Genomic DNA, 12,567 nt, shown 5'->3' on the forward strand with positions numbered 1-12,567 from the left:
GGTGTATTATAATAGAAATTATAATTAAAGAGCTGGGATTATGCCCATGAGTAGATATTTAGGTTATAATAGGTGTCTCTGCAACTTTGAAACTTTTTTTACTAAATGCATATTCATTATTTATTTAATAATTTCGTTTAATTCCATTTATTTTCTTTATCACTTCTCTTTAGGGATCTGATGAAGCAAATGTGGTTTATGTATTTGAAAATTCTCTTTAAAATAGATTTTAGTAAATATTTCAATTTTAAGGAAAACTGATTTTCTAATTAAGTACCCTATAATGTTTAAAATATCTGATGAGGCATATATATGGATATATGTGATATTTCCACAGAAGCCTGTGTCATTTAAATAGTTTAATATAGATGTATTAATGGTTATAAAACCAAGAGTTGATTTCATCATTTGTTCATTAGTAGCCATTTTCAAGACATCAAAACACTTTTAAATCATTGATGAGCTTTTTTTTTTTTTTATTTGAGAGAGAGAATGAGAGAGAGAGAGAGCATGAGGGGGGGAGGGTCAGAGGGAGAAGCAGACTCCTCACTGAGCAGGGAGCCCGATGCGGGACTCGATCCCGGGACTCCAGGATCATGACCTGAGCCGAAGGCGGTCACTTAACCAACTGAGCCACCCAGGCGCCCCATTGATGAGCTTTTTTGTTAAAAAGATTGATGATAGAGCACCTGGGTGGTTCTGTCGGTTAAGCATCTGCCTTCAGCTCAGGTCATGATCTCAGGGTCCTGGGATCGAGACCCCTGTGGTGGTGGACTCCCTGCTCAGCTGGGAGTCTGCTTCTCTCTCTCCCTCTGCTCCTCCCCCCGCTCGTGCTCTCTCTCTCTCTCTCAAATAAAAATAAATAAAATCTTTTAAAAAAGAGACTGATGATAAAGTAAAAGTGGTAGTCTTTAAAGCTTTAGTGTAAAATATACCAATGGAGGTACCCTATTAAACTTATTTTTAACAGTGTATTTTACTGGCCTATAACACATACAGAAAAGTTCACTCATCATCAGTTCAATGTGAAAACACCATGCCACTAGCAACCAGATTGAGAACTGGACCATTGTCAGCACACTAGAGGCTTTGTGTCAGTCTCTACCCTATCTAACCCAAAGGGAACCGTTATACTGATACCTGATGTTGCTGTCTCTAGATTTATTTATAAACTTTGCTCTTTTGGTTGTTCACTCAATATTATGTTTGTAAGATTTGTCTGTGTTGCATGAAGAAGGTAGTTAGGTCTTTTTTTCTTTTTTAATTTTATTATGTTATGTTAATCACCATACATTATATCATTAGTTTTTGATGTCGTGTTCCATGATTCATTGTTTGCGTATAACACCCAGTGCTCCATGCAGAACGTGCCCTCTTTAATACCCATCACCAAGCTAACCTATCCTCCCACCCCCCTTCCCTCTAGAACCCTTAGTTTGTTTCTCAGAGTCCAAAATCTCTCATGTTCGTCTCCCCCTCCGATTTCCCCCTCTTCATTTTACCCTTCCTACTATCTTCTTCTTTTTTTTTAATATATAATGTATTATTTGTTTCAGAGGTATAGGTCTGTGGTTCATCAGTCTTACACAATTCACAGCGCTCACCATAGCACATACCCTCCCCAATGTCTATCACCCAGCCACCCCATCCCTCCCACACCCTACCACTCCAGCAACCCTCAGTTTGTTTCCTGAGATTAAGAATTCCTCATATCAGTCAGATCATATGATACATGTCTTTCACTGATTGACTTATTTCCCTCAGCATAACACCCTCCAGTTCCGTCATTGCAAATGGCAAGATTTCATTCCTTTTGATGGCTGCATAATATTCCATTGTATATATATGCCACATCTTCTTTTTTTTTTTTTTAAAGGTTTTATTTACTTGACAGAGAGAAAGACAGCCAGAGAGGGAACACAAGCAGGGGGAGTGGGAGAGGGAGAAGTAGGCTTCCTGCGAAGCAGGGAACCCGATGCGGGGCTCGATCCCAGGACCCTGGGATCATGACCTGAGCTGAAGGCAGACGCTTAACGACTGAGCCACCCAGGAGCCCCCCACATCTTCTTTATCCATTCATCTGTTGATGGACATCTTGGCTCTTTCCATAGTTTGGCTATTGTGGACATTGCTGCTGTAAACATCGGGTGCACGTACCCCTTCGGATCACTACATTTGTAACTTTGGAGTAAATACCCAGTAGTGCAATTGCTGGGTCAGAGGGTAGCTCTATTTTTAACTTTTTGAGAAACCTCCATACTGTTTTCCAGAGTGGCTGCACCAGCTTGATTCCCACCAACAGTGTAGGAGGGCTCCCCTTTCTCTGCATCCCCGCAGTTATTTTCTTTCAGTACTTTAAATATGTTGTGTATTGAACATTTCTGACTTTTGGCTTTGATTCTTTTCCTTCTGTCTATTACCTTGTCCCCAATTCCTGCCTCCCTCAGCTGGACTTGAAGCATTCAAAGACTTTTTTTTTTTTTTGTACTGAATCCATAATTTCAAGTTGTTCTCATTAGGAGTTTTGGTCCCTTACAATTTCATCATAAGCAGTAATAAAATTTGTTTTTTAATGTACTTAAAACCATAGTCTAATAAAATGACCACTGCATTGAAAAATCTGAATGTAAAAAAATTAACAACAGTAAAGCTGAAGGTATTTTTTAAATGACTCAATAATGGCCAGTTTAGGTATTTTTTAAACAGTAAGTAAAGCTTAAGGAAATTGAGAGATACAATTCTGTTTGACATATATCTCTTTCCTGTTCCCACTACCCCACCCCATCCCAAACTGAATAATTTTTGGTGGTTTCTATTGCACAAACAGTTTGTGAAGTGAACACTTGAATGAATGAAGAAGGAAATGTCTCTGCCTACTGATTTGGGATAAATACCTACCTAAATCATCCTGAAAGACTTCAGGTCCTCTTATCTTTAAATTCAAGTGTTAAAATAAAGATGAAGTTAATTATCATATATAAATAACAAATCTGCCTGACAAAGAAAAAATAAAGGGACTGAATAAGAGCTCAAAATTTTAAGATACTATGGTAACCAAAACATCACATCAGTTGCTTTGAAACTTAAATAAAGATGTGTAAAAGAAATTATTTATATACCTGGCTTATTTATGCAGTCATTGAATGCATTCAAAGACTTTAGCCATTATTAGGCTAAACTTATTTCCCTCAGCATAACACCAGCATAACAGTGCTCAGTACTATTTAGAAGGAAAGGAAACAAGAGAAAGAACATACTGACATACAAAGGGCTCAATCAACATAAATTTATCTTAAAGCATAGTTTGTCTTTTTATAATATGAGGTCAGCCAGCATGTAAGTTTCTGTATTATAATTAAGAATAATAAAGATTTCCTGATCCTAAATTCTGCCTTTCTCTGATCATCTCTATCTTCACTTGCAATTAAAAAGATCATACACTAAAGGAGTTGGTGTCTCTTATTGACTTGCTAATCAATTGTTTATTTGTTCTACAAATCCATTCTTTTTCCAAAAACTGACCTAATTTTCACAGCCTTGATTAAACTGAGAACCAAATTAGAAGATTTGTTTTCTTCCTCAGTTCTCTATATTACATTGGTTTAGAGGTGAACAAAAATATACAGAAAATGAGCCTGCCTTTGGGTGAGATTTCCTTGCAGGTTTAAGTATTTGTCAAAACAAAATCTGCTTAAAATGTGTCAGACTTGTCCATTATTCTTACTGTAAAATGTGGAATGAAAAGGGTTTAATATATGCAAATAAAATAATCATAACTAATATTTACTCAGTACTTATTATTTTCACTGTGTTAATGTGCTTTGTGTACCTTTTCTCCTTAACTCTCACACCAACCCTATGAGGTAAGTATTATTGTTATCTCTATTTTACAGACTGGGTGAAAAATCGGCCTAGAGAAGTTAGAGTAGTTGCCTAAAGTCATGCAGCTTTTAAATGGGTAAATCAAAATTCTTCTTATAATTTGATTTCAGAGCTAGTGTATATAAGCACCCCATAATTCTACTTCCAGTCTTTCTTTAATTTTTAAAAAATATTTTTTCCAATTCATTATTGAAGAAGTAATGACATACACGAGCCTTCTAAAATATGTGATGTATGCATATTATCAGCATTAAATAAAGTTTACAGTTCTCATTTACTTTTTAAGTGCTTAATATAACAAATTTTGATTGAATAAATATAAAACAATTTGTTAAGTTGGAAATCTAGTTGATTTTATTAAGCTATTCTATATCATGGATTAGAAACTAAAGTGTTAGTTTAGTTGAGACAATAAGATGATCCAGATTATAACCCATCTGCATAGCTGGCCTATTTATTTTATTTGCTGTAGAAAAATGAATCAAATTGACCATTGAAGAGTGAATCAGATCTATCATGCCATCTAATTTACTCTGCAGCTCCAGAAGCTGACCCCTGTCTATAAAATGTAGAAAGTTTAAAATGATAGTAAGAAAAATATATCTGGATAACAAATAAACTATCTGTTTTTGTAGGTATAGATAGGTATAGATAAATATAGATATCTATCTATCTATGTAAATGCTTCTTGCAACTTTTGTTCTTTTACTTTTTAAACTTGGTATCCAAAGTAATTGCATGAATTGTGAATTCTTTCATAGTACAGTAAGAATGCATGATCACAAATATTTGCTTATCTTCATAAAATCTGAGGTTGAAGCGACAATAATATCAATCATCTGTATTTGCACCTAGATGAGACATTATATGAGGCCACTTCTGAAGAAGCAAGGCTTTTTTTTTTAATTGCTTCCTCCAAATTATTAAGTTTTTACTGTGGAATTATCGGTGTAGTGCCTCATACAATGAATATTTTCTAGTCTTTGAATCAAGTAAAATCTAGCTATCTAGCTATCTGGTACCCTCATTTTCTCAAATATTTTTACTAAGTAACAACTAAATCGATGTTCTGAATTGTTACTGTCTTGTTAGATAAAAGTTCACTAATTTCTATAGATAATGATTTAAATATGTGGGGTAAACTATCACTTCTAAAGCAGGTACTATGTGTCAAATATTATTATAACTACTTTATAAATGGTATCTCTAATCCTCACTATAAACTCGTGGTAAAGCTATTATCATCCTTATTACAAATAAGGAAATTGGCCTTCAGAGGAAATTCACTTGTCTATGGCCACATGTCTACACCAAGTAGTATGAAGAGGATTTATATAATAGTGTTTAATTTTTTAAATGAGTGCTCTTTCCATGAATCTAGAATTCCCTGGAACTCAAATAAATGATCTCTGATGTCATAGTCATTTAGTCACTCAGAGGCAGTACATATAATGAGATCAAAAGTCCCAGGGCAACTATCAATGTATTTGAGAAAACAGACCAGTCAAGCTAACTGACTAGTTTGAAACTTTGTTCCCTCTTTATATCAAGCAGCAAACAACAGAGATATTTGTCCCAAGATTGAAAGAATTATGAGCAATGCTCTGCATCCCGAAGGCTAATGAGTATTATCAGTGGTTAGGGATTCAGAGATCTTAATGGCAGAAGTCAAGCTATCAGTACATTTCATTTGACAGCAATCCCATGACTTACCCATAGTCACTGAAGACAGTTTATGGTAGATAGAAATGGCATCTTAAAATGAGTGAATATGGAATCCCAAATACAAATATAACATGAAACTAAAAATCAACAATCATTTGAGGAAAATCAATGGCATGAAAATTAAGCAGCCAAATTAAAAAAATGAAAAAAATAATATCCAGTTCCACAATGTCGATGGAGTAATCACAAGTTTAGTTAAAATATATTTTATATTCTCAGAGTGAGAATGGATATTATATGGCTGGGGGTTGGGGGCTTGGGGGAATCAAAAAAAATCCTTGAAAATGGAAAAATATTATCATGGAGGAATATATTGTTTAGATTGCACATGGATGGAAGAGACTTTTTTTAAATTGAAAATGGGGATGAACTTAATGAGACTACAGTAAAGAAGAACAAAGATAAAAAATTATGAAAGAAAACTTAAAATGCTTAGATGAAAAAGAAAAGTAAATATCACTATTCCTCTAACACAACTTCTAAACAGAGAAATTGATGAAAAAGGAAGAGAAATAATTAGAGGCAATAGAAGAAAATAATCACAAGCTAATGCAGTCATAATTATTTACAGCAGAAGTGACAGCCAACACTTAAGTGGCATACATGAAAAAAGAAGTACATCACACATGTGCAGAAAAGTTATTAAACCAAGACTGATGAGAAAATCTTAGGATTTTTAAATAGAATTTAAAAATAATGAACTACAAAATAAGAGTCACTAGCTCAATAGAGTCAGGAGAGCTGCTGATTTTTAGATGACAAGGAAATGATAATACTCAGCTATAGCAATATACAAGAGAGAAGGAAAAACAAGTATGATTTTAGGAATATAAGAACTGAGAATTCTAACCACTCAGTGATATTCTTAAACATTTTGAGAGAACATAGACTAGCAAGATAGATTTAAAAATTCAAAAAGCAGATATAGAATAAGAGAAAGAACAGAGCAGAGAAGTCAGTAAGTGATATGATTAAATACAAAAACCTTTTGATTTTAAAATATAATAATCATCTGGAAAAAGAAATTTCAAAGAAATAAAATGGTGGGGAGGGAAATTGTGGAGTCGTGCTAGAATATTCTATGACTTAATGTAAAGCTTAAAGCATGGAAATTTTACTATCTCTTGTGTATGGTTACATCAAGTACAGAATTATAATCACAGGAATGGGGATGATGCACAATAACTGCAGGAAAGTAATGTCTAAAGAGAGAGAGAGGAGTAACATTAGAAGTAGAAGGGAATATTATCTGTACTAATATTTTTACCTTTTAATCTCAAGCAAAAAAACACAAAAAACAAAACAAAACTTAAGATTAGCTATAGCTAGAGGGTAGCCACCCCAATGGTTGCTGTGTTATTCATTGTGATTTTTTTGATGTCTGAAATAGTTCATACTAACGTAAAATATCATGAAAGTATGAACAAGTGAATAAGGGGGAAAATGGTATTTCATGAAACATGAACTAATTCATAAAAAAATATTCCTACCTTCTACTTAGAAAACTGACAAAATCAAAATATTCACACAGTGTCTTCTGAGATAGGCTAAAGAGGTAAATTTAGGTCCAAATATGAAAGTAGTTTTGAATAATTGTTATAATTTTCTGGTAAGAATGAATCTGCCTAAGCATGAGAATGCAGCTGAATCTTAAAGAAAAAACTGGTAATTTTAACTATATAAAAATTAAATGATCTTTGGAAAGGAAATATATAAGCAAAGACAAAATTTTAATTGGCATATTTGGGTAAAATATTTATTTCCTTTCTATAATGACCAAAAATTAACACAGAAATATAAAAACAAACACTAAAATTCAATAACAAAAAGAGGGTGATGTAGACAAAAGATTAAATATATGAATAGGCTATGAAAAAACAATATAATATGCATGTTTCAATAAATGTATTCCAAGTACTGAATTTGGGAATGCAAATTAATACGGATTTTTTTCAACTTTTGCATTTGCAAGAATAACAAAGTGATTAATGGTATCAGTTTGGAGTAAGGTTGTGGGGAAACACAATGTCTCATTTACCAGTGACAACATATATTTGTAAAGCATTCTTACCAAGTCAACTTGACAGTAACCATTGAAATTTATAATTTGCTTATGTATTCCTCCTGCCACCATTATAGAACTAGGTTTTTAGCTCAAAGAAATACAGAGATAGGCACAAAAATTCATGTTCATGAATGTTTAATAGAACAGCATTTGGAATAGCAAAAAAATTGAATATAACCTAAATTCCCTTCAGTAAAGGAATATTAAATATACAATGGTATCTTCATAGTTTATAATACCGTAGATAAAAAAATGAAGTGAAACCTATATGGGGAGACCTGGAGAGACTTTCATGTCACATTAATGAGGAAAGAATATTTCAGAACAATACACATTAAGCTATTTCTGTCTAAATCATATAAACTAAAACCTATAATTTTATGGTACATATATAAGTATGTAAATACTGAAACAGAGGTCTTGAAGAACAATGAGCAAGCTTTTTACAGTGATTCCCTGCAAAAAGGGAAATGCATCTTTGTACCTTCCTCTTAATTTTGTTGTAAAACTAAAACTCTAAAAAAATAGTCTGAAAAATAAAGAGAAAGTTGCAATTAGAGATAAGGAGAGGTGTATCTGTGTATTTTTTACTTACTACACTTTTTGATAATTTGAATGTTTACCATGAGAATATATTCACATATTTAGTTTAATTAATAAATGTATTTATTATTTATTAGATCAAATGTTTTAATACCAGCTGGAGACCCTCTACTTTTCCTTTGACGCACTTATCAAAACTATAGGACTTGAAATGACTTGAGAAAATCTCTTGTTTAATATCTACAATCCCCTTAGCCCTTTCTTCATGGTAACTTGAAAAGCTCTAGGCATCATATCTGTGTTTAAGGGAAGAAGAAAGTTAAAAAGGAATGGTGCTGGCTGTATCTGTCTTTTATTAATAAGGACACAGAAATTCCCAGAAACCCACAAAGAAACTACTGCTTACAGCTCGCTGTATATAACTATGTTACATGGGCAAGCCTAGCTATAGAGAAGGCTGCGAAAATTAGTATTTAATTTTCTAATCTTTATACTTCTATAGAATGGGGAAAAATGCAAAGGGCTATTGGGTCAGCACCTATCATATCAGGCTTTAAAATTTTTACCTGATAATTTAAATTTTATCTAAATTCTGTTGATTTCATTTAACTGATAACATAAAATATCTGTACTCTAGATCCTTGCCAGAAAATGTAATTTCTACCTCACTGCCTCTAACTAAGTATGCATAATTGTACATAACTGTGGCCAAGAGAACACAATGTTTAGGAAAGCTTTACTGGAGGATATAGCCTGTCCATTCCAAATATTTTAACTTCTACTCTGTAAGTAAGCCATCTAGCTCCACACCATGAACTCTCCTACCTTGATCCTTTTGCTTTCAGATGTTTTTAAATCACTTTTCTCAAATTGATCTTGACATTGATACCATCATCCATTCATGGAGAACATTATAAGAAACTACCCTGTGAAACTAATTACTATGTTTTCTTACAAATTATATATCTGTAGTGTTGCAGAATTTAAAACTCCATCAATTGAACAATTGCTATGGTTTGAAACTTTTTTTAATTAAAGGGTAAACACTGTATTTTTTTTCCTGTGAGATCATATAGTTTTCAACAACATGACTTTTAATGTGTATTTTTGTTGTTGTATGGTTGTGGTATATAGTTCATTTAACTAATTCTCCCCTGCTCAGCGTACAGCAATTTCCAGTGTTGTTGCTATTATAAGTTTCAATGAACATCCTTGTCACTAAATCTTTTTGACCCTCATTGACTATTTCCAGCAATAGATTAATGAATAGGGATGGGTTTAAGTCTTTTAATTTCCAATCAAGTGGTATTTTAAGGGAAATGAATGACATGAACTGGTAAAAAGGTGACTGGGGAATATTTTATTTGAAGGAACTGCTATGATTAAAGAAGCAGCAGTAAGTCTAATTTGGCACAGCAAACATATTGATTTGGTAGGAATGATGATAATGTTGGAGAGTTGAGGATGGAAATGCATTCATAGAACACGCTGACAAGCAAGAGGGCAGGTGTGACAGAGGTGATAAAATCTTCCATCGTAGTTTGAATGAGTTGGACTGGATTTGTAGATGGTATACCACCTTTGATGCCATTTGAGTAGAAGGATGATAATGCAAACATAGGTTTGGAGAAAGCTTAAACTGACCACAAGGCATGCAGTGAAATTAAGTTATATGAATGGCAACTGGAATAATAGAAGCATTATATGGTCATTACTGGGATTTGTATTAAATTGCATGTTAATGCTGTATCTGTGTTTTCCTTTTAAATTTTTAGCTTTTACTTCAGGAAGACATGTATGAATGCAAAAAGTGGTTATATATTTGTATCTTTAGAGTAATATTTTCTTTGACTCCCTCTTCTTAAATTCATACTGTAATACATTTTTTTCTTCATACGTAAAGAATCCTACCTATCTCTAAATGTACACAAAACCATGTATGTATACTCAGGGACACACTTCAATAACATGTACCTATACAATGCATGTCAAGGTTTTTTTAAACGGTTTTTCAAAAGGAGATCAATTATACATAAATATTTGAAACTTGGTTGTCTCATTCAGTAGTACCTCATGCAAACCATTTGAGTCATCTGGAATATTTCTAATTCTTTTTTGTTTTTTCAATTGTACAAATTTTCTCATGATATGGATATCCCAGAATTTATTCAACCATCCTTCTTTCTGAACACTGGCTTTGTTTCCTTTTTTCCCCCCATTATTAAAAATAGTCCCTCAAGCATTCTTGCTCACGTCCTCCACAGACCTAATATATATGACTCTCCAAACTGCACTCCCCGTGCCCACAACTGGCTTTTTGCTCCAGGGAAAGTCAAATGGCCACCGTTACTTCATATCTTCATCATTGGTTCTTGAAGCATCCTTTGAGGGTTAGGGTGGGTTTCCACCACACCTGCCATGAAAGAGGCACTAATGTCCAAAGTACTAACTTCCACCAGGAGCTCCCAGAGGAAGCATTCAGAATACAGGTACGGATGGGTGGGGTGCAGACAGGAGAACTGGAGATGGAAAATTCATCGCCTTTCCTTACTCTCATCCATGACTATTCAGAGGGCAGTAGTTTCACAGAACCTCTCAATAGATGTCACTTGTGATTGAGTAAAGGGCTATGTTTCCTGTGAGGCTGTAGCTAGCTAGGTAACACAACAGTTTATATACCCTTTCCCTTCTTCCCTGACTCTCTTACTGCGCTGGATTATACCTCTACTAACCTGTTAACAATAAAACTGTGTCATGGACTGCTTTTGGTGGAGGGTTTGAGCTCAAGTAATGTCATTAATTTTATTTAATATATAATTTTATTTCTGTGTGAAAGATTTGTGTGTGTGTGTATGTTTTCAAATTACTTTTTTCATGAATTCTTTTTTTCATATTTCTTTTTTTATTTTATTTATTAATTTGTTTTTTTATTAACATATAATGTATTATTTGTTTCAGGGGTACAGGTCTGTGATTCATCAGTCATACACAATTCACAGCGCTCACCATAGTACATACCCTCCCCAATGTCCAGCACCCAGCCACCCCATCCCTCCCACCCCCCTCCACTCAGGCAACCCTCAGTTTGTTTCCTGATATTAAGAGTCTCTTATGGTTTGTCTCCCTCTCTGGTTTTGGCTTGTTTCATTTTTCCCTCCCTTCCCCTATGATCCTCTGTCTTATTTCTCAAATTCTTCATATCAGTGAGATCATATGATACTTGTCTTTCTCTAATTGACTTATTTCAATTAGCATAATACCTTCTAGTTCTATCCACATTGTTGCAAATGGCAAGATTTTAGTTTTTTTGATGGCTGCATAATATTCCATTGTGTGTGTGTGTGTGTGTGTGTGTGTGTGTGTGCGTGTATCTCACATCTTCTTTTTCCATTCATCTGTTGATGGACATCTAGGCTTGTTCCATAGTTTGACTATTGTGGACATTGCTGCTATGAACATTGTGGTGCACGTAACCCTTTGGATCACTACATTTTTATCTTTGGGGTAAATACCCAGTAGTGCAATTGCTCGGTCGTATGGTAGCTCTATTTTCAACTTTTTGAGGAACCTCAATACTGTTTTCCAGAGTGGCTGCACCAGCTTGTATTCCCACCAACAGTGTAGGAGGGTTCCCCTTTCTCCACATCCTCACCAACATCTGTTGTCTCCTGTCTTGTTAATTTTAGCCATTCTGACTGGTGTGAGGTGGTACCTCATTGCAGTTTTGATTTGGATTTCCCTAATGCTGAGTGATGTTGAGTACTTTTTCATGTGTCTGTTGGCCGTTTGGATGTCTTCTATGGAAAAATGTCTGTTCATGTCTTCTGCCCATTTCTTGATTGGGTTATTTGTTCTTCTGGTGTTGAGTTTGATAAGTTCTTTATAGATTTTGGATACTAGCCCTTTATCGGATATGTCATTTGCAAATATCTTCTCCCATTCTGTCGGGTGCCTTTGGTTTTGTTGACTGTTTCCTTTGCTGTGCAAAAGATTTTATCTTGATGAAGTCCCAATAGTTCATTTTTGCCCTTGCTTCCCTTGCCTTTGGCAATGTGTCTAGGAAGAAGTTGCTGTGGCTAAGGTCAAAGAGGTTGCTGCCTGTGTTCTCCTCAAGGATTTTGATGGACTCCTGTCTCACGTTGAGGTCTTTCAACCATTTTGAGTCTATTTTTGTGTGTGGTGTAAGGAAATGGTCCAGTTTCATTCTTCTGCATGTGGCTGTCCAATTTTCCCCAACACCATTTGTTGAAGAGACTGTCTTTTTTCCATTGGACATTTTTTCCTGCTTTGTCAAAGATTAGTTGACCATAGAGTTGAAGGTCCATTTCTGGGCTCTCTATTCTGTTCCATTG

The sequence above is a fragment of the Leptonychotes weddellii genome, chromosome 7, assembly GCF_054177405.1.
Source record: "Leptonychotes weddellii isolate Sample4059 chromosome 7, ASM5417740v2, whole genome shotgun sequence".
Classification (NCBI taxonomy): Eukaryota; Metazoa; Chordata; class Mammalia; order Carnivora; family Phocidae; genus Leptonychotes; species Leptonychotes weddellii.